At 47.7% G+C, this 22,457-nt stretch overlaps 1 protein-coding gene across 1 annotated transcript in view; it reads right to left on the bottom strand.

Annotated features, from left to right (window-relative positions):
* Positions 1 to 22,457, bottom strand: part of SNED1 (sushi, nidogen and EGF like domains 1) — a 104,731-nt gene that overhangs the window by 62,166 nt on the left and 20,108 nt on the right. The window lies entirely within an intron of this gene.

Genomic DNA, 22,457 nt, shown 5'->3' with positions numbered 1-22,457 from the left:
ATGTCTTTCTTGTTGCCAGGATAAATCCCTATGCATGCATGCTTGATCGCATACTACTAGTGAGTGGCACAGAAGTTGTAAATAGGAGACCTCAGGGGTGGGGGGTGGAGTGGGGGTAGAGTGGGGGGGTAGATATCAGCATCGAGGGAGGGACTGGGAAAGGTATCCTTTGGGATTTGAGCTGTCTTGAAGGAAGACTATGTATTTCAGGTTCTGGGGCATAGCTGGTAAAAAGTAGAAGAGCTGGGAGCTGGAGACTCTTGAGGGAATTAGCAAAGAAGGCCAGGGCTAACAGATTATGGAGGACATGAAGGATGGTAAAATGTACTAAGACTGGAATGAGAAGAAGGAGCCAGGTTGTGAGGGGCTTTAAAAGTCAAACAAAGGTTTTTATATTTGTTCCTAGAGTTTATTTTGTAGGGGGTGATTGGTCAGACTTGCACTTTAGGAAAATGAGTTTGAAAAATTTGGAGAATAGAAGAGACTGGAGTCATGGAGACCAATGAAGGGGTTATTAAACTAGTCCAGGCAATAGATAATGAAGGTCTTAACTAGGTTGGTGGCCAGGTAAGTGGTGGGATGGGGTAGGTAGATTTAAGAGATGGTCTGGAGTTAAAATCATTAAGACTTAGCGACTGGTTGGATGTGTGGGGTGAGAGAGAAGGAAGAGCCAAGGATGACTCTGAGATTGTGCACTTGTAGAGAGAGGGAAGTTTGTGAGAGCTGTAGGTTTAACCAGGAGGAGAATGAGTCTGGAATGTCAATCAGATGTCCAGTGGGGGTGTCTTAAATCCCTCTGCAGCTCCCCTTCCCTACCCACAGTCTCCAGGCTTCTTACAGGAAAAGGTTGCTTGGAGATGTGCCTGAGCAATGGGGAGGACAGGAAGGTGCCAAGACTGGGACACAATCCCCATCCTTCATAAACTCTTGAATGTTCCCTCCCTCCCCCTCCTTATGTACTGTGGATTCTCTTCCTTGATGTACAGATGGGAAGCCTAAGGGTTACAAGCAGAACCTGCCCTGATACCTGTGCCGAATCTCTTTGGATTCACACCAAGGGCTTCTTCCCTTCTCATTAATATTTAAGAGGTTTTTTTTTTTCTGGCCCTTGAAGTGTGAACATGTTTTCTTAGGTGTGGGAGGAGGCCCTTTCCCTCCCACTCTCTCCTCCCTGCATCTCTGCTCTTCTGCCCCATCTCATTCCATCCCCATCCCAGTTCCCATCTCCATCTCATCCTATCCCTGTCCCTGTCCCTATCCCCATCCCCATCCCCATTCCCATCCTTATCCCCATCCCCATCCCCATCCCCATCCCCAGCTCTCCTCCTGGCCTGTTCATGAGTCAGTGTCTGCCTCATGTTTGCAGGAAACAAGGTGTGGGCTGGAGAACTATAGCCTGGGGGTCTAGGGAGGAAGGTAGAACAGACCAGACCTGTTCTCCTGTCAGAGATGGGCCAGCTGAGAAAATGAGAGCAAATTGCAAAGGCTTAAACAAACCATGCTCAGCTCACTGGTGCCAGCTTTCTTCTCACCTAGAAGGGACCGTCAGAGTGCCAGCAGCAACCTGGTCTTACTTCCATGTTTTAAATAGCCAGGTTTTTATGTTGAAGGGACAAAAGAGGTTGTTTTTTCCCTTTTCAGTCAGATTTGATGCTTGAGCCCGCTCCAGGTCTGGGAGTACCTGGCCTGAGCTGTAGTATCTCCAGGGTGAGGAGGAGGTCCCTGGCATTGGAAATGCTGGGACCAGATGCCCTAGTTCCCAAGACATTCTCTCTCATAGTGACAATATCTCAGAATGTCAAAGTTGATGACAACCTCCCAAGCTATGGGGATATTGCACTCCACCCAAAAGTGTTCATCCAGACTTCGCTAAGGACCTCTGCTGAACAGAAACTGGCCACTGCTTGTCGTTCTACTTCCAGACTGTTGTGATTATTAGGACACTTTTCTTTCTAGCATGCCCAGTTCTGCCTCTTGACAACTTCTGACAGCCAGGGGGCTCTACAGGGTACAGAGCTCAGGACCAGGAGACAGGAAACCTGAGTTCAAATCTCTTCTCAGACACTAGTTGTATGACTCTGGGCAAGTCATTTCATCATCACCTGCCTCAGTTTCCTCACCTATAAAATGGGAGACAATAACAGCACTGACCTACCAGGAGGGTCATATGAGCTAATATGGGCAGAGGGCCTGTAAACCTTACAGCTCCATTGTTATTATGGTTAGAACCGCAGAGATGAGGGGTCTCAATGCCTCTCTGGAGAGAAGTGTTTCTCCTAAGCAGCCAAGCTCTCCCTCGGCTTCCCTCCCCTCCAAATCATTCCATGCCCTTTTTGAAGGCTCCGTCGGGAGCCTGGCTCCTCAGGCTGGTACCCCTTCCAACTCCAGCCCTTCATATCAATTCAATTGAATCTAGTTCACCTGAACAGTGTGCTTTGTGCTCCACGATGAGCTAGGTACAGAGATGACTAAGACATGACTCCTGACTTCAAGTATACGGTTGGCAGGTGAGATGATAGAAAAAGAGGAAGCACTTATTAGGTACCTGCTGACTACTGGGCCTTGGGGAGACACACAATGGTGATCATGAAATAATCCAGCCTTCAAGGACTTTCCATCCTATTGGGAAAGGTGCATGACTAACAGTGATACAAGGTGGAACGTACGTGCCTCCTGGGGAGCCAAGGTAGGCTCTTCCAGAGGCTCACATTGACCCTAGGTTTGCCTCTCCTTTTGGCTGTCTGTTGTCTCCTATCCCAACACCCTATTTAGAGGGACATTTGCTACCTGTTTTCATTAGGTATTAGGTGAGCCCAGCCCCTCTGCTTTGTGTAACTGTGGTGACCACCAGAAAAGCCATGAAATCAGCCCTCACAGAGGAGTTTGAATCCTGCTCCACTGTTAGACCCTGGACAAGTTGCTTCCTCCTTCTGGGTCTTAATTTCCTCATCTGTAAAATAAGGTGATGGCCCAGATGTGCTCTCAGGCTCCTTCTGGCTCTAAGTCCTAGGGTCTTATGACTGCCCCAAAGCTGGATGAGGCTGAGTTCAGTCCTTAGCATGACCACCATGACCCTCATGGACCACTGGCAGGGACTATGCCTTCCTCCACAGCCCCCATCTGGAGCCCTCTCTCTGCTTGGTCCCTCCTGGATGGTCCAATGCCTTAGGCCCTGAGCCTGGTCTGCTCAGACCTCATGCTCCCCCTTGTCTGTCTGGTTCTCTGGACAAACGATTGTCCTCTTCTTCTCAAATGCTTGGTACTCATGTGCTCCTCCTTCATGTGCCTGATTAAGAACCACAAGGAGAACCAGTCAGCCTTGTTCCCTGGCCCACCTCCCCTCTGGGAGGCAGCCATGCAAAGACCTCTATGAGCCATGAGGCTGGACATAGAGTTTACATTATGAAGGAGGGAGGCTGCTGGGCTGGATGACTGAGACACGTTTCCTAGGACCAGGTCTTGTCTGTAAATGAGCAGATTGCAGGGTTAGGATACAGGTGACAAGAAAAGGGCTTCCTAGGAGTGTGAAGGCATCCTGATTTTTATTTGGGCTGTTATCAATCACTTGACAACATTTGCAGCTTCACGCACCGTGTGTGCCAGGACAAAGCCAGGCCCTGGAGACACAGACGAAAGTGAAAATGATCCTGGGAGTCTGCAGTCTATCAGAGGTGATCCTGAGCCCAGATGGAATGATGCACAGACACATACAGAACAAATATGCCATTGCAAGGTAATATTGAGATAGACCAGCCACAGAGGGGAGAAGTGAGAGTATTGTGGGCTTTGGAGGATGGGAGGAGGGTGTGGACTCAGGCTTGTGCTTCAGGTCTAAGTAAAGGTTTGGAGGGAAAAGATGATATGTTATAGAGTGGGGCAAGAGGGCCAGTTTGACTGGACCTCAGAGGGCAAGAAGGAGAGCAACAAGTCCAACGAGACTGGAGCCAGGGGAGGAAGGGCCCCAAAGGCCAAGCCCATGATCAGAGTAGAAAGAGTTATGGCGACAGATCCAAACTCAGCCCCAGGGCTGCAAATTTCAGATAAAATTGGAATGGATCCAAGGGTCCAGTCAGTCTCTGTTCCATCCTGGGCCCAGAGAGGAGATTGACCTGACCTGGCTTCCTCCACCCTCCCCATTCACCAAGGACCTGGAGCCTGTGGGAGCAAGGGGGCAGACTGGGGAGAATCATACCTCGTAGAGTGTAAGCCCCACAGGCTTCTGCAGCCTTAGTTCTTCACATATACTCTGCTCCATCTGATCACAGAAATTGAAACATTTTTTTTAAAGTATAAATTAAAAATGGTGGAAATACATCTGTCCTTCAGTCAATATGAATGGACTTTGAGCTGCTATTGGAAAATAGAAAACATGACAGGAGCTAAAGGACTGGGCTCACTTCAATTAGCCAATTTAGTTCAGTGGACATGTATTAAGCAGTTCCTGTAGGCAAGGTCCTGGGAATACAGAAGAAGATGAGAAACAGACCTTATCTCAAAAATTTAATGAGAAGAAGAGTGAAAACATCCATGATAATAAGGAAGAAACAGACAAGGGCAAAGGGAAATGGGGGCAAAGATTCAAGGTGGGGGAGGCCACTTTCACCTGGTGTATAGAGAGGGCACATAAGCACACAGCATGGAGTGGCTAGCTCCTGAGGAGACTCGGTAACAAAGGAAGGGACATCAGTAGATGAGGATGGGAGATGAATCCATTCCAAGCCAGGGCATGGGATACTCCATGGATAAAGGTGCAGAGATGGAAGAAAACAAGCATGAAAGGGAGGATGGATACAAGAGATATCATGGAAATCTTGTGCACAGGACATGGAGGGTAAGAGAGGAAAGATTCCAAGATGCCTCTGAGAGCTGGAAAGAGAGCAGGAGCATCCACAGAAATGAGCAGGAGGTCAAGGATGCTCCCTTCCCAGGAAGATGGGTGGGGAGAAGAGGAAACATAAACACGTATCTGAGTATTTCTGTCTGGGATGAGTCTCAAAAATGGTCAGTCAATCAACAGGCATTTATTTAGCATGTTTTATGTGACAGGAGACAACTGGAGGAATATTGAGTGCTCATGGCTGGGCAGCACCAATATGATAGGTGACAATGCTACCCAAGTTCACTTACAGATTTAATGTTATGCTAGTCACTTGTCTTAGGATAGAACTAGATGAAAAAAATCACATAATTCATTTGAAATAAAGTTGGGGTAGCTAGGTGGTGAAGTAGATAGAGCACTGACTGACTCTGTGTAACCCTGGAAAAGTCACTTAACCCTGATTGCCTCAGGGGAAAAAAGAGCAAAGCAGCTAGAATCTCAAGGCAAATAATGAAAAAAGTGAGAATAAAGGGTGTTTAGTATTACCAGATCTCAAACAGTTGTTAATTAGTGATCATCAGAATGATTTGGTACTATCTAAAAACAGAAAAGTAGATCAGTGGAACACACTGAGCTCAGTAACTTGGTGTTAGATAAACCCAACATAAGTTACTTTGGGGAATAACTCCTTTTTTGGCTAGGTCTCCTGCGAAAACTGGGAGGCAGTCTGGTGGAAATTAGAGAGACCAACTTATGTCTTGTAGCCTATATCCTAATGAACTCAAAATGGGGTTGAGTATTAAGAGAAGCACGGAGTAAGGAGACAACAGCATGGATGATACAGGGTCTGGGGGGAGTTTGTGTTCTGTGGATTACCTTCAAGCAGGGGTCTGCTTATATCTGTAGGATCAGTGCTGGTGAATTTAAGCAAGTAATTCTATGCCTTGGTTTTAGATTTGTGTAGTGAAAGTGCCTACTGAGATTATAGTGGTGGTGGTGGTGGTAGTATGTAGTAGCAGTAACTGGCCTTTGTATAGCACTTGAAGGTTTGCAAAGCATTTTACAAATTTCATCTCCATTTGTCTTCCTGACAACCTTAGGAGGCGAGTGCTTTTATTACCCCCATTTTACAGTTGAGGAAACTGAGGCAAATAGTAGTTATGTGACTTGCCCAAAGTCAAACAGCTAGTAAGCATCTGGTAAACTGGATTTGAACTCAGGTCTCCCTGACTCCAGGCCCAGGGCTGTGTGTAACACTCCTGTGCTACCTGGTGCACTAAGGCACCACCAAATCACAGAATCTTGGGAGTCAGAAGGCCTGCAGAGGCCTCAGAGTCTTCACCTGTGCTTGAGCAGAAATGATCCTGCAGTGTTTGCTGAAGCCTCCTGTGAAGGGGTGGGGGGGCATGCCTCCTGACCACCATGCTATTCCACAGGCTCTGATCCATTAGGGAGTCGTTGGCTGACGCCTTGCTTTGGCTTCCACCCTCCTGGAAGCTGCACCACAGGGTACCTCATTTCTTGGGTTTCCTCCTTCCAGTTGGGAAGACCTTCCTTCCCATCACTCCCTTTGATGGTAAGGACTGTGTGTGCCCCTGCTGCCATATTGAGACCACATCCCCCGAGGCTGTGCTGAACCCCAGAGTTGGCAGGGAACCCCAAGCTCAGGGAGCTTTGGTGGCTCCCTCCTGCCCCTAGGACACAAGGGGAAGGTCTCTGTTTGGCATTAAACCTCTCTGTGGCCTGACTCCAGCCTCACAAGACCCCAGCTCTGTTTCTGTGGAGGACTGACTTCAACACATGGGATGCAAGGGGACTTCTTACCCTTCCTCACTGATGACCCTTGACTTCTTGCCTCTGCACTTCTTCCTGGGGCATCCATTCTGCCTGGAACATTCTCTCTCCTCACTGCTGACTCCTAGAGCCCTGGGCCCTTTATGGGATCAAGCTCACTCCCTCTAAAATGCTTCCCCTGACTCTCTCAGCTGTTATACTCCCACCCCTTATTTTGTCTCACACACATTCTGTATTTGCCTTTTCTGTTCATGGCATAAAATGTGCGCTTCCTGAGGGCAGAGCCCTTCTCGCCTTTTGTCTCTGTATCCCAGTGCCTGCCACAGCATAGGCATTGGCTAAATATTTGATGATTTATTTCTGATAGACAGCTCTGAGTCTAAACCTCCTATCTTATAGATGAAATAGAACTGGGAAGTTGTAGGGAGGTCAATGACTTGCCTAAGGTCATACATCTGATGGGGGTAGAGTTACTATCAGAAGGGATGGAAGAGGGGGCACAGTTACACAGAGCATTGGGCCCAGAGTCAGGAAGACCTGAATTCAAATCCAACTTCAGACACTGACTAGCTGTGTGACCCTGGGAAGTCACTTCACCTCCACCTGCTTCAGTTTCCTCATCCATAAAATGGGGGCAATAGCAGCACCCACCTCCCAGCGTTGTGAGATGAAATAATATTTGTAAAGCACACAGTAGGCACTATATAAACGTGGTCATCATCATCATTGTTGGTTTTATTTGACAAAGCCCAGCGGTCCCGTCTCTGAGGCCTATAGCCTTTTCCCTGCTTCTCATAGGCCTGGAGGTAGGCTGGGGCAACACTTGATCAGCAAGCATTTATTAGGTGCTTACCGTATATCAGACACTGTGTTGTGTTGGATATACAAAAATGGGGCAAAAACCAGTCCCTGCTCTCAAGGAGGTCACACTCTGATGTGAGAGACCCCATGTCAATAACTAGAAGGATTCCAGACACAAAGAGTGGATGGAAGGTGTTCCCAGAGGGAAGGGCACTGCACGGTATGCACATGGAAGGATTTCTTTCTAAGGCTTCTGCAGGCTGGAAAATCACTGCCCTTATGGGCTGTTTCATGTCCAGCTTCCTCCTGGCCTGAGATACTGCGCACCTCAGCTACAAGGAAAGCAGCCGCCCTCCACCATGCCCTCCAGTCATGCCAGCAAAACCCCTGCCTGACGTCTCACTAGATGCCCACACTGAGCCTGAGCCCCCAGGTCCCAGGCACTACAACCTGGTCACCCGCTGGTCTGCTAAGCCCCATCACCAGCTTAACGAGCTGTGCTGTGCTGTGCTGGCTTCCTCAACGTGCCAGATCATTAAGACCCAAGACGCTCACAGGCTGGCTGTGTCCTCGGCAAGTGGCCTGGCTCCACTGGCGTCCCAGACCCAAACCCTGCCCTTTGTTCCCTTTCGTAATGAGGGGCAGGCATGACCCCCTCTCAAGAGCCGAGCAGCCACCATGCTGAGTCTGAAACACAAGGTGGGAGGCTCCCAGCTGACATGTGGCCATTCCCCTGGAGTCAAGGACTCATTAGGCTTTCTAATGAGAACCCAGGATGTGCTGGGCTCCAGGAGGCTGTCCTGCCAGGGTGTGAAGAATGAGTCTTTGCTGAGCTCCCCCTCCTCCAATTACCCTGATTTGGCAAGTCATTTTGGCTTGGGAAGCAAGAGCTATGATTGTATTCTATTAGCAAGAAAAGTAAAAACATTTAGCTGTGAGGGCCTTCCTGAGGATCTTGACCCCCATTCCATCCTGGAGTTTGGGTAGAGGGAGCACTGGCTTGCCAAGGAACATCAGGCTGGCCTGACTAACTTAGGATCAGAGAGTTGGAAGGAAACCTTAGAGATCAAAGGGTTAGAGGCTGCAAGAACTGGAAGAGACCTTAGGAATTGTGGAATCAGAACTCAAGAGCTGGAAGAGACCTCAAAGACCATCTGGTCCAACCTGTGCTTCTCTGACGCAAGGTCATCCAACTCTTTCTTGAAGCCTATGGATAGGTGGAGCCTACCCCCTCCACCTGAGATAGCCCATCCCCTTCTCTGGAGATGTCCCACCCATTCGTCTTGAGATAGCCCACTCCAATTTGAGACAGTTTTAATTGTGAAGGAGATTTTCCTGGGTAAACATTCTCAGAGATCACCCTGGTCCTCCTTCTCTGGATACCTTCAGGTGCGTCCACATCCTTCCTGAAAGGTGGTGCTTACAGCTGAATACAACATTCCCTGTTGGGTCTGACACTATCAGTTAAGTACTTGCTAAGTTCAGTGCCCTGGAGGAGGGGCTAGAGACCCAAAGAGAACATGAGCTCCTTCCTGCCCTCACGAGGTTCCCATTCTTCATCATCAAGAGGACTTCAGATTGCTGGGGCTGAAAGGACCTGAGGGATCGCAGGCTCCCAGATTTAGAGGTGAGAGAGTCCTCAGAGGCCTCCTGTACCAACTTCTTGTTTTGGCAGATGTGAGACTGGAGACCCAGAGAGGGCAAAGGGCTTGTTCTAAACATTTCAGAGCCAAGACTTGGTCCCATAGCTTCTGGCCTCCTGTCCAGGGCTCTTCCCATGTTCTGATTCTGAACCTTGTACATCATGCTCCAGTCATTTCCTCAAGTCAAATCCAATTATTAGGTTACTGTGTGCTAGGAACTGCAAAGTGCTGGGGGTACAAAGAAAGAGAAAGTCACAAGGGGCTCAGCAATGATGAAGGAGAAGGTGTCCCAGCTCCATGGGGACAAACATAAGGTAAAGTGGAGATGAGAAGATCATGGTGGAAGAAGGCCCAGACCAGAAGTCTACTCAGGGAAGGAGCATCTGGGAGCTGTCCCAGGGAAGGCTTCCTGTAGGTGCCACACAGGCCTTTGGTGCTGGAGTGAGCCTATCCATTTCCTTGCCTCAGTTCTTCTTACTCAATCCTGATGCCCCCGGTGACCCTATAGCCTTGGTCTAGACATCCAAAAGGGTCCAGAAACCAGGAAAGACAACCCAACATTTAGTAAGCACCTGTCTGTGCCAGGCTCTGTGCTGGGGGCTCAAGGAGTGGTGACAAATGAAACCATGACTGCGCTTTAGGAGCTGCTATCGGGGGGTGGGGGGAAAATCTGCTCAGATCTTCCAGGGGTTCTGTGGTCTCCTGAACACAAGCAGGTCCCTCCAGTGGTGCAGACTGTATCCCATCAGCACATCACTTACCACCTGTGTGGCCTTTGCCAAGTAATTGAAGGCCTTGGTTTCCTCTTCTGTAAATTGAGAGGACTGGACTAGACAGGCTGAGTTTTCTTCCTGCTCTTATGAAATGGAGGGGGGAGGGAATCATGGAAGGCTTCATGGAAGAGGGGGTACCACTGAGGAGGAGCTCATTCCAGGGTGCGGGGACCCCATGTGCAAAGGCAGTCAGGTCCTGGCCGCCATCACCTGCCCTCAGGAAGAGGCAGTGGCCCAGAAAAAACCTTTCCCTTGCCGTGCACACAAAGCCCCCACTCACTGGTCTGGTATGAAAGAAGCCACAGACTGGGCAGTAGGAGCCAGTGGCAAAAGCCACAAGCAAAGCATTCCTGAGAAAGCAGGTCCCAGTCCCGAAGGGCAGCAGGTTCAGTCTGCCTCCGATGCAGGTGCTCGCTCTGGCTCCCCCTGCAGAAGGCTTCTGGGGGGGCAGTGTTGGGGCAGGGGGCAGGGAGGGATGAAAGTCTGGCTCCCTCCCTTTGAACAAAATAAGACTTCTAACGGTATTTCTTGGGCGTGTGAGAGCTGTTGGTCAATTTAATGGGAACTGTTCCCTTGGCTCAGGTTGTGTGACCACAAATCACAGGACAATTTTGCAGCTTGGTAAATAAAATGGGTGGGAAAGATAGAAAAGCAAAAAAGAGGTTTTGAGGCTTGGGACAAAGGGTGGCGAGCTGGGAGGGAGAGCTGGTGGGGAAGGGGCCTTCCCCCAAGACCAGCAGTGCCATGGGCCCGGGTCCCAGCAGGAAAGGAGCAGGGGTGCCAATGACGAGGCCTCCCAGGACTCAGGAACACTGTGGGGACGTTTCCTGAAGGTTTGTTTTGGTCCTTGGCTGGTATAAGAGAAGGAAATAGGACTAGAAACACCATTCTTGTGGTATTTCCGACTTGGACGCAACCAGGAAGTATGGGAAATGTCCACTGGTGTGAGCAGGAGCCGGTGGCTGTGTGAAGGTGGCCACATCCAGACCTGTGGATGGCTGCCGCCTGGGCAAGGAAAAGATTGCCAACCACCCCACAGGAAAGAGCCCTGACTTGGAGTTTGGGGACCCAGGTGATACCCCTGCCTGCCTGCCCCTCCACAGCCAGGGAATTTTGGACAAGGCTTTTCCTGGCCTCAGTTTCCTTCTCTGTAAAGTCAGAGGGTTGGGCTAGGTGATCTTTAGGCTACTGTCTAGTTCCGATATTCTCTGAACTTGCTTCAAATACCTGAGGAAAGACCTTGGGGATCCACCAAGGCAGAGACTGCCATTCAATTCAGTCAGACAGAATCATCTTTTGAACACCTACTATGCGCCAGAGTCTGTATCATTGTACTGGGAGAATTCTGCTTTTTTTCCGGAAGATCTGTGTGATGAAGGGGATGGAGGGAAGGCCCAGCTCTGCCCATGTAATGGCTGTGGCAGCCTAGGCCGGTCATTGGGCAGCTCTCCAGGACCCCTGTGTGCAGACGAGTTATCAGCCATCTCTAAGAAAATGTCTTCACCTTAATCACTGAAATCTTAGGTCCCTCTCTGTCCCCCATCACAGGACAGTCAGACATGGTCCAGACGTTTTCATTACAAGCCTATAAGTGTGCATTTGTCTCCACAGAACGATTGATATGAGAAGATGTCATCGGGCTCTGACAGCCACATACATGGAGACAGTGAAGGATGAAGTGGAGAGAGTGCTAATCTTGGGGGTCCTGAGTTTGAATCCTGTTTTAAACACCTGTTTAAAACTTGTTTTAAGCTGTGGGTCCCTGAGATGGTCACTAAACCTCTCTCAGCCTTGGTTCCCTCATCTGTAAAATAAGAAAGTTGCACCTGTCACCTTGGGGTCCCTTCTGGCTCTAAGTCTACAATCCCACGAAGCTGACATTTCTGCAGCATTTTACAAACCATCCAGTTGTCAGTTTGTGAGCATCTTCTCAAAAGTCAGAGAGGTGGCCTCATTTGTGCAAGATCACATAGCTAGTCATGATTGTAGGTGGCATTTGAACCCAGCCCCCTCCTGACTTCAGGGTCTACATTCTCTCCTACTGTCTATTGAGTAGAACTAAAGGGCAGGGTGAGTGGTGGGGAACCTTACCTATCCCCATTCCTCTCCCTGGCCCCCAGAGGATTTTTTGTAGCACCCTAACCTCTCTTACAGTGCCTCCTCTGACCTGTTCACAGCCTGTCTGTGAGGGCATGGCCCCCATTGGTGGGTATACCCTTCCCTGGTAGGTGAAGGTGTTAGAAGGCACATTCTGGGAAAGGCAGATAACCATTCACCACCAAAGTTGAGGCGGGGGCAGCCTGGGGAGTTGGAAAGAAGGCTTGGCTGACAGTCCAGAGATGCCTGGGTTCCCATCCCATCTCGGACATTTGTTAGCTGTGTGTCTCTAGGCATATGATTGAATCTCTCTGTGGTCCAGTTTCCTCATCTGAAAAATGGGGGGAGGGTTGACTCAGTGGCCTGAAGTCCTTCCAGATTGAAGTCTATGATCCTATGATCCTCCTCTGGACTATAATAGCTCTGTAATGAGAGACTCCATTTATCTTAGAATGGTAGCTGGCACACAGTAAGCACTTAATGCTCTCTCTTTCCCTCTGTCTCTGTGTTTGTTTCCCTATCTCTCAGCCTTAGTTTCCTCATCTGTAAAATGGGGATAATCATGCCTATATTATCCACCTCACAGGGCTGTTTTGAGGCTAAATGATATAATTCATGGGAAACACTTTGCAAATAGTATCTGCCTCCAAGGAGCTGACATTATAGAATGAGTTGAGGGAAAAGGGGAGAGATATGACAGGACACAGATAAGGATAATCTAAGGCAGTGGGTGATAGAGACAAAGAAGAGAGCCAGACCTTGTTCTCAGACCATTTGAGAAAGCAGAGAGCACATTTGGCTGAGGGGATCACAGATGGCTTCCTGGAGGAGGGGGCCCCTGAGCTGATGAGAATTCCAAAAGGAAGAGAGGAGGAGAGAATATATTATGGATATGGGGATGGGCTGCTGTTTGGATGCAGAGTGAGGTATCTTGGGGACAAAATGGTGATCCAGTTTGACTGGAGTCAGGAGTCAGGTGTAGAGGTGAGTCATGTGAGATAAGACTGGAAAAGGGAAGCAAGTGCCTCTTGGGGAAGGCTGAGGACTGGATTCGATCCTAGAGACAGTAGGGAGCCACTGAAGACTTGAGTGGGGGAATGGCATGGCCAGAGCTGTGCCTCAGGAGGTGACTGGCAATGCATGAAGGATGGATTTCAAGGGGGAACTGGAAGCCAGGAACCTAATTTTGAAGCTCCTACAACAAGCCTGTGAGGAGATGGAGAAGGCCTGAGCTCCCATGACTCTCTGGACACACAAAGGCACATGGGGGAGAATGCCTGGGACATGGACTTCAAGATCCTTAGTTGCAGCTTACTGAAATCTTAGTTGCAGCTACTGTGCCGAGCCTCACCTGCTTTCTCGGTGAAATGGACACTGAGATGTGATGCATGTGTTACCTACTCACAGGGTTAGGAGGGCAGAATCTGGACCTAGGATCTCCTCCATATTCTGTTCAGGGTACCTGTAGTGTAAGTGGGAATCTGAGAAGCGGAGACCTCGAGAAGAGGGCGACCAGGGATGCTCGGGGCTGCAGACTCACAGTTGGTCACAGGAGCGGAACATGGTCAACCTGCAGAAGACAAGGCTGACAGAGGCACAAGAGCTGGGTTTGAGTGTTTGCAGGGCTGTTGTGTGTCTGACAGCAAGAGTGTTGGGAGAAAGCACAAAGCAGTGATTTTAACAATGAGAGCTGTTGAGAAGCAGAAGGGGCCACCTCCAGAGGTGGTTGGAGGACTTCATGCAAGCAGTGGTGACGCCTTGTGTATCACAAGGAAGGTTTCTTTCTGGCCTGGCTCAGACTAGCTGGCCACAAAGCTCCCTCAAACTCTTAAGTTTGCTAAGATCTATTAATTTAAGCAAAACAATTACATAAACGTTAGGAAGGGAAATTTTAATCTACTGAAGAGACAAAGTGGCTAAGCTGGAGTCAGAAAGTGGTGGTTTCAAACTCTGCCTGGGCCAGTCATTAGCTGTGTGACTATGGCAAGTCATTTTGCTTGCCTGAGTCTCGGTTTCCCTTTCTGTAAAATGGGGCTAACCACACCTGTAGTGCCTCCTCCACAGATTTGTCCTGAGGACTAAATGAGGTCATGTCTATAAAGTCCTTTGGACACATTCAGGTGCCACATAGAGACACATCAGTTACCTGGCTTCAGTTTGCTCTTTCCCAAGTGGCCAACACCACAGAACTGGGAGCAACCATCGAGGCCAACTGTTCCAGCTCCTTCATTGTATTGAGAAGGAAACTTGAGACCTGTCAAGGTCACACAGAGAACAAAACTCACCACCTCCAATCACAGCTGCATCTTCATTGTGTCCCCTCCCTCCTGTCCCATCTTCTAATATAATCATTTTAGTTTGACATTTAAAGACAAATCTTGTCAGTCCCTTGTGCACCCTTCCATGATTTGCATGTGCTGTCTACCTCATTTGGAATCTAACTCATATTCCCTATGCAAAATTTGTGAACTAGCCCTGTATGCAGACAGTTTTCCTTGTCAGATGTGGGATTCATACCCATCTGTCCAGAGGAGACCACTGAGCCGTCCTGAGAGAGAGCATGCTTTAGTGATAGAGGGCTAGCCTTGGAGTCAGGATGGCCTAGATTCAGATGCTGGTTCTGGACATATTGTCTGTAGGACATTGGGCAAGTCCCCTACCTAGGCAGCTTCTGTCAATGACAGAAGAGTGACTGATGTGAATTAGTGGAGGGGATTTCTACTCTGCAAGCTCCTCCTCAAAGTGATGACCTCACAGTACTTGACCATCAAAATGAATCTCTCGCTTCCATGACTGTGACTCACAGGGCTTCCTACACCTGAAATGCCTTGCTATCACCAATCAAATTCCCACCCATCTTTTAAAGACTCCAATGCCACCTAGCATAAAAGGACAGAGACCTTTAGAGTGAGAAGAAGGCTTGAAGCTAGCCCAATCCATTTAGAGATAAGGAAACAGATCTGGGGCAGGTAAATGATTGGCTCAGGACTGACCACTCAGCTGTATGTGTGCCAAAGCCAGGGCTCCTTCCACTATACCAACTGTTTCCCTCCAGGAAGTTTTCCTTGGTCATGGAACATAGTTGATGATGGCCTTTCCACCTTGGGATTTCCCAGTATTTATACTTGTATTATGTGGTCTTTCATAGAACAAGCATTTATTAAGCACCTACTGTGTGCCACAGACTTTGTGCTAGATCTGAAAGACAGAGGTCAAAATGGAACAGTGATTCCCTGTGATTGAACTGAATTTGGGAGGCTTTACTGCATTCTCTGAAGGGGTGAGTATATTTTCCAAAGGATTTGGAGTAAGCTGTTTGCCCATCCATCCAGGGATCAGAGCTGATGATATTTTGCTCCCCCAGAAAGGTTTTTTCAAAGTTTTCTCAAGCTTACACAGACATTACAAGTTGTCCTTTGTCTCAGCACAAAGTCCCAAGACCTCAGAACCCATTTAGTTCACTCTTTAATAAAATTGCATCATACCCTGAAAGTGGGCATCCAGCCTCAACTTGAGGGGCATCCCATCTTGAGAGGGTGAGCCAATGCTATGTAAACCTCAACACCACTATCTGCCTATTACATGCGTGACACGTGATTAATGACATGTTTGAGGCCAGAACTTTGGACAATCCACAAACAGGAATGTAGGAAATGTAATTGAAAAATCCTAATCACAAGAAAACAATCATAAATCCTCACGTGCAGGAGAAGGAAACGTAGGAGGAAAAAACAAAAACAAGCCGGCTAATGGAAGATGATGAAAAACAAACCCCAGATAGGACAGAGGACCAGACGCTGAACTGACAGATGGACAGCCTCTTTCTATTTGTCCCTCACCATGAGTCTGAGGTGGAGGGAAGCCACCGAAATAGAAGGTGGTTGTCTGGATCTCGTCCTACCGCCAATTAGAGAAGCTTCTTCATCTGGAAAAATCTCATCAGTAAGAATGACTGGGCTCCTTAAAGCCTGTTGCTTATTCCAGATGATTTTAGTTTCCTTACTAAGATCTCCCAAGATGTAAATAGAATGTGCTCAAGCATTCACCTCAGGTTCCACAAGTAAATAGACAATGCTTGGACCTTGGAAAGGGGGTGTTAAGGGCAACTAGAGGAGGAGGGAGAGGACCATAAGGGGTGGGGCTGAGAGAACCTGAGACCAATCAGAATCATGAGGTTGCAGAAAAATTTACTTATCTAAAAATCACTGAGCAAAATCCCATGTTAAGAAAATAGGTCTAAAGCTATATTTCTGTTTGGAGATGACAGTCTGGGTCTCCTTTTCCAGGTCCATGCTTACCTCCACTACTCACTGTACTAAGGAACAAGAGTCTTTGTATCAGGAGCCAAGAACTCTCTGTGTTTGTAATTGGGGAATTAGGCACTGTGGAATACTACTGACCATGGCTTTTCTTTCTCTTCAGCCTGTGTCATTTAGAAATCTGAGGGTTTAGATAAATGACATCCAGCCATGCATCTGTCCATCCACCTGTCTATTTCTCTATCATCCATCTATCCATCACTATTGATCCAGGTATTATCAGTCTATCATCCATCAATTATTCACCTCTTCTGTCATTCACCCATACATGTCATGAATCAATCATCATGCCTCTTTCCATCCATCCATCTATCTATTACTCACGTTTCTAATGGAGACTAGTTAGAGGGGGCACCTTTGCTCTGAGGATGGTGGGAGATAGAGATATCAAGAGTGATTGATGACTATCTGAGTACAAGTCCTGAGTTCAGTCACATCCTACCAATCCCTATGTTTGTCTTGATCTTACCTACTCATGAATGACTCCAAGTCCATGGTGACTCTTCCCATTGCATTCAGCTACCTCCAAAGGCACATACATAGAGAACTAGAATATAGATGATTTTGCTATGGGTGCTACAGAGACTGTTATCATAGCTTATTTATGTGTTGTCTCCTGATAATCCCCGGAAAATTCTGTCTCACCTGGACACCTGGAAGAGTCTGGGCAAAGCTGACTCCGAAAATGGTCCAGTGTCCAGATCGGGCCAGTAAGAATGGTGAGGAGGAAAGAAACAATACCCTGCCAGGAACAGGGTGTGTCGTAGCCTAGCAAAGAGCCATTGTCAGACATCTGCAGGGTTGTCACAGGGAGGGGGATCAGCTTCCCTGGGCATGGCATTGGGCAGTTGGAAGCTTCCCCTCCCACAAGGGAAAACTGGGTGACGGTTAGTGACGCTGTGGAGCCGCGTGTCCTCAGATGAGTGGACAACAGGACAACTGAGGATTTTCTAGATTCTCTTATTCTGTTCTTGTATTATTGAAAACTGATGAGTCTGTGGCTTGTTCAGAGAAAACTGGGGTGTGGCAAAAGCTCTCACCTTTAGAGGATCACATTCCAAAGTTATGTTATCTTAGATACAGGGCAGATTCCATCCCCTTAAAGATACCCTCTGAGAAACAGGAACCTGAGGGCTAGCCGACCCTTTATAACCCTTTAAAGTGTGTGCAGAGATTGACAGATACTAACTACCCCATCTGAGTCTCTTGACAGCCCTATGGGGTCAGTGCTAGACATGTTATTATCCTTGCTTAATAGATACAGAAACTGAAACTTTGGGACATTAAGTGACATGCCAGTTCCAGAAGTGGAATTTGAACCCAGGTCTCTACTGGGCTCTTTCATGATCTGAAAACTAGGTTTCCTACAGTTCTGTGTAGGGGTGCCTTCACCTGACCCTTCAGGGTAAATCAGTGTAGAATAGAGATAAATCATCCAGGGAAGGGAAGTTGTTGTGAGCATTCTGACATCCTTGGCATTTGTGAAAAGGACAGGAGCATCCTTTCCCATCTTGCTTGCTTCTCATTGCAGCTGGGCTTTGGGTCACATCATCTCTCATGCCTCCTCTGGAGCCTCGCTCCATCAGTTGTCCCCTCGATTTGTTTCTTCTCTCAGCTCTCCTCCTCTCCCTGTTTTCCCTCTCTCCCACCCACTGACCACAGTGGTGGGATGACTGGGGACCTCAAGGTAACTTGAATGCTCCAGTGGCTCTGTGACCTGTAAGCTGCATGCCACTCCATCCTGGCCAACTGTCACCCATGTTCTTCCCAAAGGTCTCCCCAAAGTGCACAGAGCCTTCCTCTTTCTCTCTTCAGATTGCAACAATGTTAACATTAATTAATATTAATCTTTGACTGTCTCTACACAACAAGCTCATAATCTTCTAGAGGCAGTTGTGGGCACCATAGGGTGAGCACTGGGCTTGGAGCCAGGAACACTTGACTTGAAATTCAGAGTCAGACTCTTCCTAGCTGAAGGGACCTGGGCAAGTCACTTCACCTCTGTCCACCTCTGTTTCCTCAACGGAGAAATGGGGATAATAACAGCAGTCATATTCCAGGATTGTTATAAGGATGAAATGAGATAATATTTGTAAAGCGCATAGTACAGTGCCTGTCATACAGCAGGTGCTTAATACATGCTTATTTTGTTTTTTTTCATTCTACATTTCTTCACTGCCCCCCTCTTCTGTGCGCTTCCATGTTTATTCCACCCTACAGTCTGCTAATGCACTTCACTGGCAACACTCGGTTACAAACATGAGTGATGAGTGTAGACCGTGGATTAGCAGGAATGAATCAGCTCTGATCTGTCAGATAGTTGGTCACCTAACAAAATGGCCCTGGAAGGTGGGTGGCTCATGAACATTTCGATGGAGTGCATCTGGAGCAGGACTAATGAAGAAGGCAGGAGCCCCTCAGAGGGACTATCTCATGTATACCCTTTTGTTCTTGAACAGGCGTGTTAAGGGCCTCCAGGCCCCAAGTGGCTTTATTTCCTTCTGTATGCCTTTTTTTATTCAACTCCCCTCCCTAAGCACCATGGGTTAGCCTGGTTTGCTCGCTGCCAAACAAAATATAATTATGGAGTAAATTTTCACTGTGGCGTGCAGGGAATTTCCAGTCACATTAATGGAAATTGAAGACAAAATCCCTCCTCACCAAACTGCAAACGTGCCTTGTTCTAATGGGACTTGAAGACCAGCTGCCTGTCAAACTCACTTGGGATGGGAAGGGATTGGCAGCCTGGATCCGAGCCCATCCTGCCACAAAGGCAGCCTGGTCCTGCTTCTGCTCACAGAACATGGATTTGAGCTATTTCCCTAAGAATCTTTTATTATGGCAACACAGTCCTTTGGAAGAATTCTCTTCAAAGAGATTAGAGGAAATTTGAGGCTGGGAGCTTGCTGGGGACAGCAGCTCTGACAGGGCATTTTCTCACCATCACATTGATCCCTTTCAACATAATGACAGGAAATAGGCAATTCCCTCAATCTGGACACTTTGGTCTCCCTTAAATCTGCTCCCTAAACACCCTGTTGGAAGAATTTCAGGCCTCAGCATCTCTGTGACATTGGCCGTTCCTTCCCATTCCATTCTACAAGTGTTTACTAACCATCTGCCATGAGCAAATCAGTGGGTGAAGTTGTGGAGACAGAAAGATGAAGGAAAATACCATTTCTTCGTTTAAGGAACTTATAATCAAATGGGGGATGTGACAGTGAACAGTGAATTATAATACAAGGTATAATCTGCGAGGTGCACAGGCAAGGTTGAGTGGGGTATGAAACGTTTTAGAGCCTTGCACATAAATCAGTGGCTTCAGAAATGGGTGTTGATTTATCTAAGGGAAGAGCAAGATGGAATCCTTTTGGGGGGGGGCTGGCATCTGAGCTAGAGGGATGAAAGGAAACCATCCAGGGGAGAGAGATGATGTGTACAAAGGTAAGAAGGGGCTGAATCAGCAATGAAGACTTCTAATCAAGCACAGATGGGGCCTCCAACCCACAGTACCAATTCATTTCCAATTGATAAGCTAAAACAAAGTCCTAAGGAAAGGCTTATCAAATTGGTCACAGCATGCCTCTGATCTACCTTCTATGTCAAATTCTCTGCTGAGAGAGAGGAAATCAGGTTGAAACTGGGAGCTGGGAGAGATGTTTGAAATATCCATTGGGACAGAGATAGAGCCAGAAATGGGGGAGAGAGGGAAGGATTGCTCAGCAGTATTAAAGGTCCAGTTAATGGACGAACATTTCATGAACCAAGTCAGAATTATTTCATGACTTCTTCTAGGATTTCTGCGTGGCTCAGGAGTAGGAGCAGAGAAGGCAGAGGGTGGAGGTGACTCAGGGTGAGGCATTAGTGAGGGATGGACAGGGGGGAAAGACAAGGGGAAAAAGGATTCAAAGGAGAGAACAATGCATTGTAGAAGCAAACACAACCCAAGGGATGGATTAGGGGAGGGGTGGAGAACCTGCCACATATAGCCCCCTAGGTCCTCAAGTGCAGCCCTTTGACTGAGTCCAAACCTAAGAATGGGGAGGAATTCCTGCCTTGCTAATTAGAAAGTATCTCTCTCTGCCTTTTGGGTTACCACGAGAAGCCACAAAAGCTTTCTTCTTTGTGAAGAAAACCACAAAACCATGCTGCTTGGCTTGCCTGAGTTCATGCTCTGAAACCCAACTCTAGGTACTGTTCCAAATGGCCACTTCCTAAATCTCCTATTCCAAACCTTGTCCTTCTCACTTCTTACTTTACTGAAAAGATCAAGGTCTGTATCCCCTGGAGAGACCCTCTGTCCTTTCTCCTTGACTAGCCCCTTCTGCACGGGCTTTTACTTCCATGTTCACCTGTTTTCTTTAGGACTATGCTCCATCAGTCATTCCTTGTATTATTACCAGATATTTTCCATCTGCCTTCAAGGAGATTTAGTTTTCTTATTATAAAAAACAATCCTCATTCCCCGCCCCCCAGTGACTACTTTCTCAGCTGCTATACCATATCCCTCCTTATCACTGAAGCAGTGATTCACCCCCAACCCTCCTTCAGTCTCCTATGTTCTGGTTTCTGCCCCAAATACTTTGCTTTGATTCCTTGGGGGAAAGCTACAAAGATTCCAGTTTAGACTGGAAGAGCATCATTTAGTGATGTTGAAAGGTGGGTTGGGCTGTCTTGGAGGTGCTGGGCTTTCCTGCTGGGAGATTTGGAAGGAGAGGTTGGAAGGACGCTTGGGGTGGGTGCAGGGAGATGGAATTCTTGTTCACAGTCAGGCTGGCCTCGGTGGTTGTCAAGGTCTTTTCTGGTCTTCTGATTTAGGGATGCAGTGATTCAACAAGTGTTAGGTGCTGGGCCCTGGGAATAAGAGATTAAAAACACTCTTCTCTTTCTCATTTGAAGACATCAATTGCCAAATCCGGTGGGTCTTTCTTAGCCCTTATTTCCTTTGACCTCTGAAGAGCTGGATGGGCTGCTAAACCTCTTCTTTTGCCTTCTGAATCTTTAAGCCAACCAACAAGAACTTATTAAGACTGCCAGCCCTTCCTGAATCTCCTCTCTTGACTTGAGGTTATGGGGTTGCCAAAGAGCTTGGGAGGAGGTTCTTGCTGGGCTGTTGTCTGTATACTGATATCTTGTAGAACACCCTGAGTGATCCTCCTATTAAGCATATTGAGGAGAAGTCAGTTAATCAGTCTGCCTTAATGATTAGCTGTTGTTCTTAGACTTACCCGTGGGCTAAGCCCAGGAATTGGAAGCTAGGAGGAACATCCTGTTAGAGAGGGCTACAACATCATGAATTTGTTCTGCAAAAACACAAGAACAGGTAAAATTCTATACTTTGTGGTTTCAAATCTCCAAGTTTTAGGGTCAGTTTTTGGTTCCTCAGAACCTGACATGACCTGAACCTCTGATGGGCCATTTTCAAGGCAGAGAAGGAGAAAGCATGAGAGAGAGCAATGAAGCTCTCAAGGGTTTCCTTCAGAACTCCTTGCAAAATCTGAGGCAGCTCAGGCACCAGAGGAAGCCGACAGCACTGAACAAAAACATGCCGAGTTTGTAGTATGTAGGTCTTGAGCATGTCATGTAATGAGATCCTTCACCACATCTGCTTACCCTAAGACTGAGACATCTGATCAGCTTGTGGGATTATTGAAAACACACTTCCCACCAGCACCATCCATCACCGTTCAGATACCCCAAATCCAAAGACGTCACAAATGGAATCCACAGCCTTGTTGCAGGTTGTATTGAGGACTTATCCAATCTGCCACAGGAGACTGAGGTCATGACTCTGAGGTTTTCTTTGAGAATTACAGGATCACCCTGTACTTGGAATTAACAGAATCACAGAGAGGGAAAGGGAAGGCATCTCTGGGGACACCTTATCACCTACACTTGGATAATGCTCCTCTCTGGGGAGTTTGCAATGAGTGGCCATTCAGGCCCAGTGGGGCAGAACCCAGCCTTGCTCTAATTGGCTCTAATTGGGAACAAGTTTTTTTTCTTTCAAAAAGTCTGAATCTGCTTCTGCCTCACTTCCTCCCTTGGCTCCCAGTTTCACCCTCTGGGGTCAAGCAGAATAAGCCTGGTTCTTCTTCTCCAAGGTAACTCTTCTGATGCTTGAGTCTCCCTTCTTTTCTTCAGGCTAGGAACCCCTTCTTCCCCACCAATTCCCATTGCAGGACATTCACTATCTCAGTTGCCCTTTTCT

This window comes from Notamacropus eugenii, chromosome 6 (assembly GCF_028372415.1).
Source record: "Notamacropus eugenii isolate mMacEug1 chromosome 6, mMacEug1.pri_v2, whole genome shotgun sequence".
NCBI classification, from domain to species: Eukaryota; Metazoa; Chordata; class Mammalia; order Diprotodontia; family Macropodidae; genus Notamacropus; species Notamacropus eugenii.
Note: the sequence above shows the minus strand (reverse complement) of the source record. Positions and strands in the feature narration are given on the sequence as shown.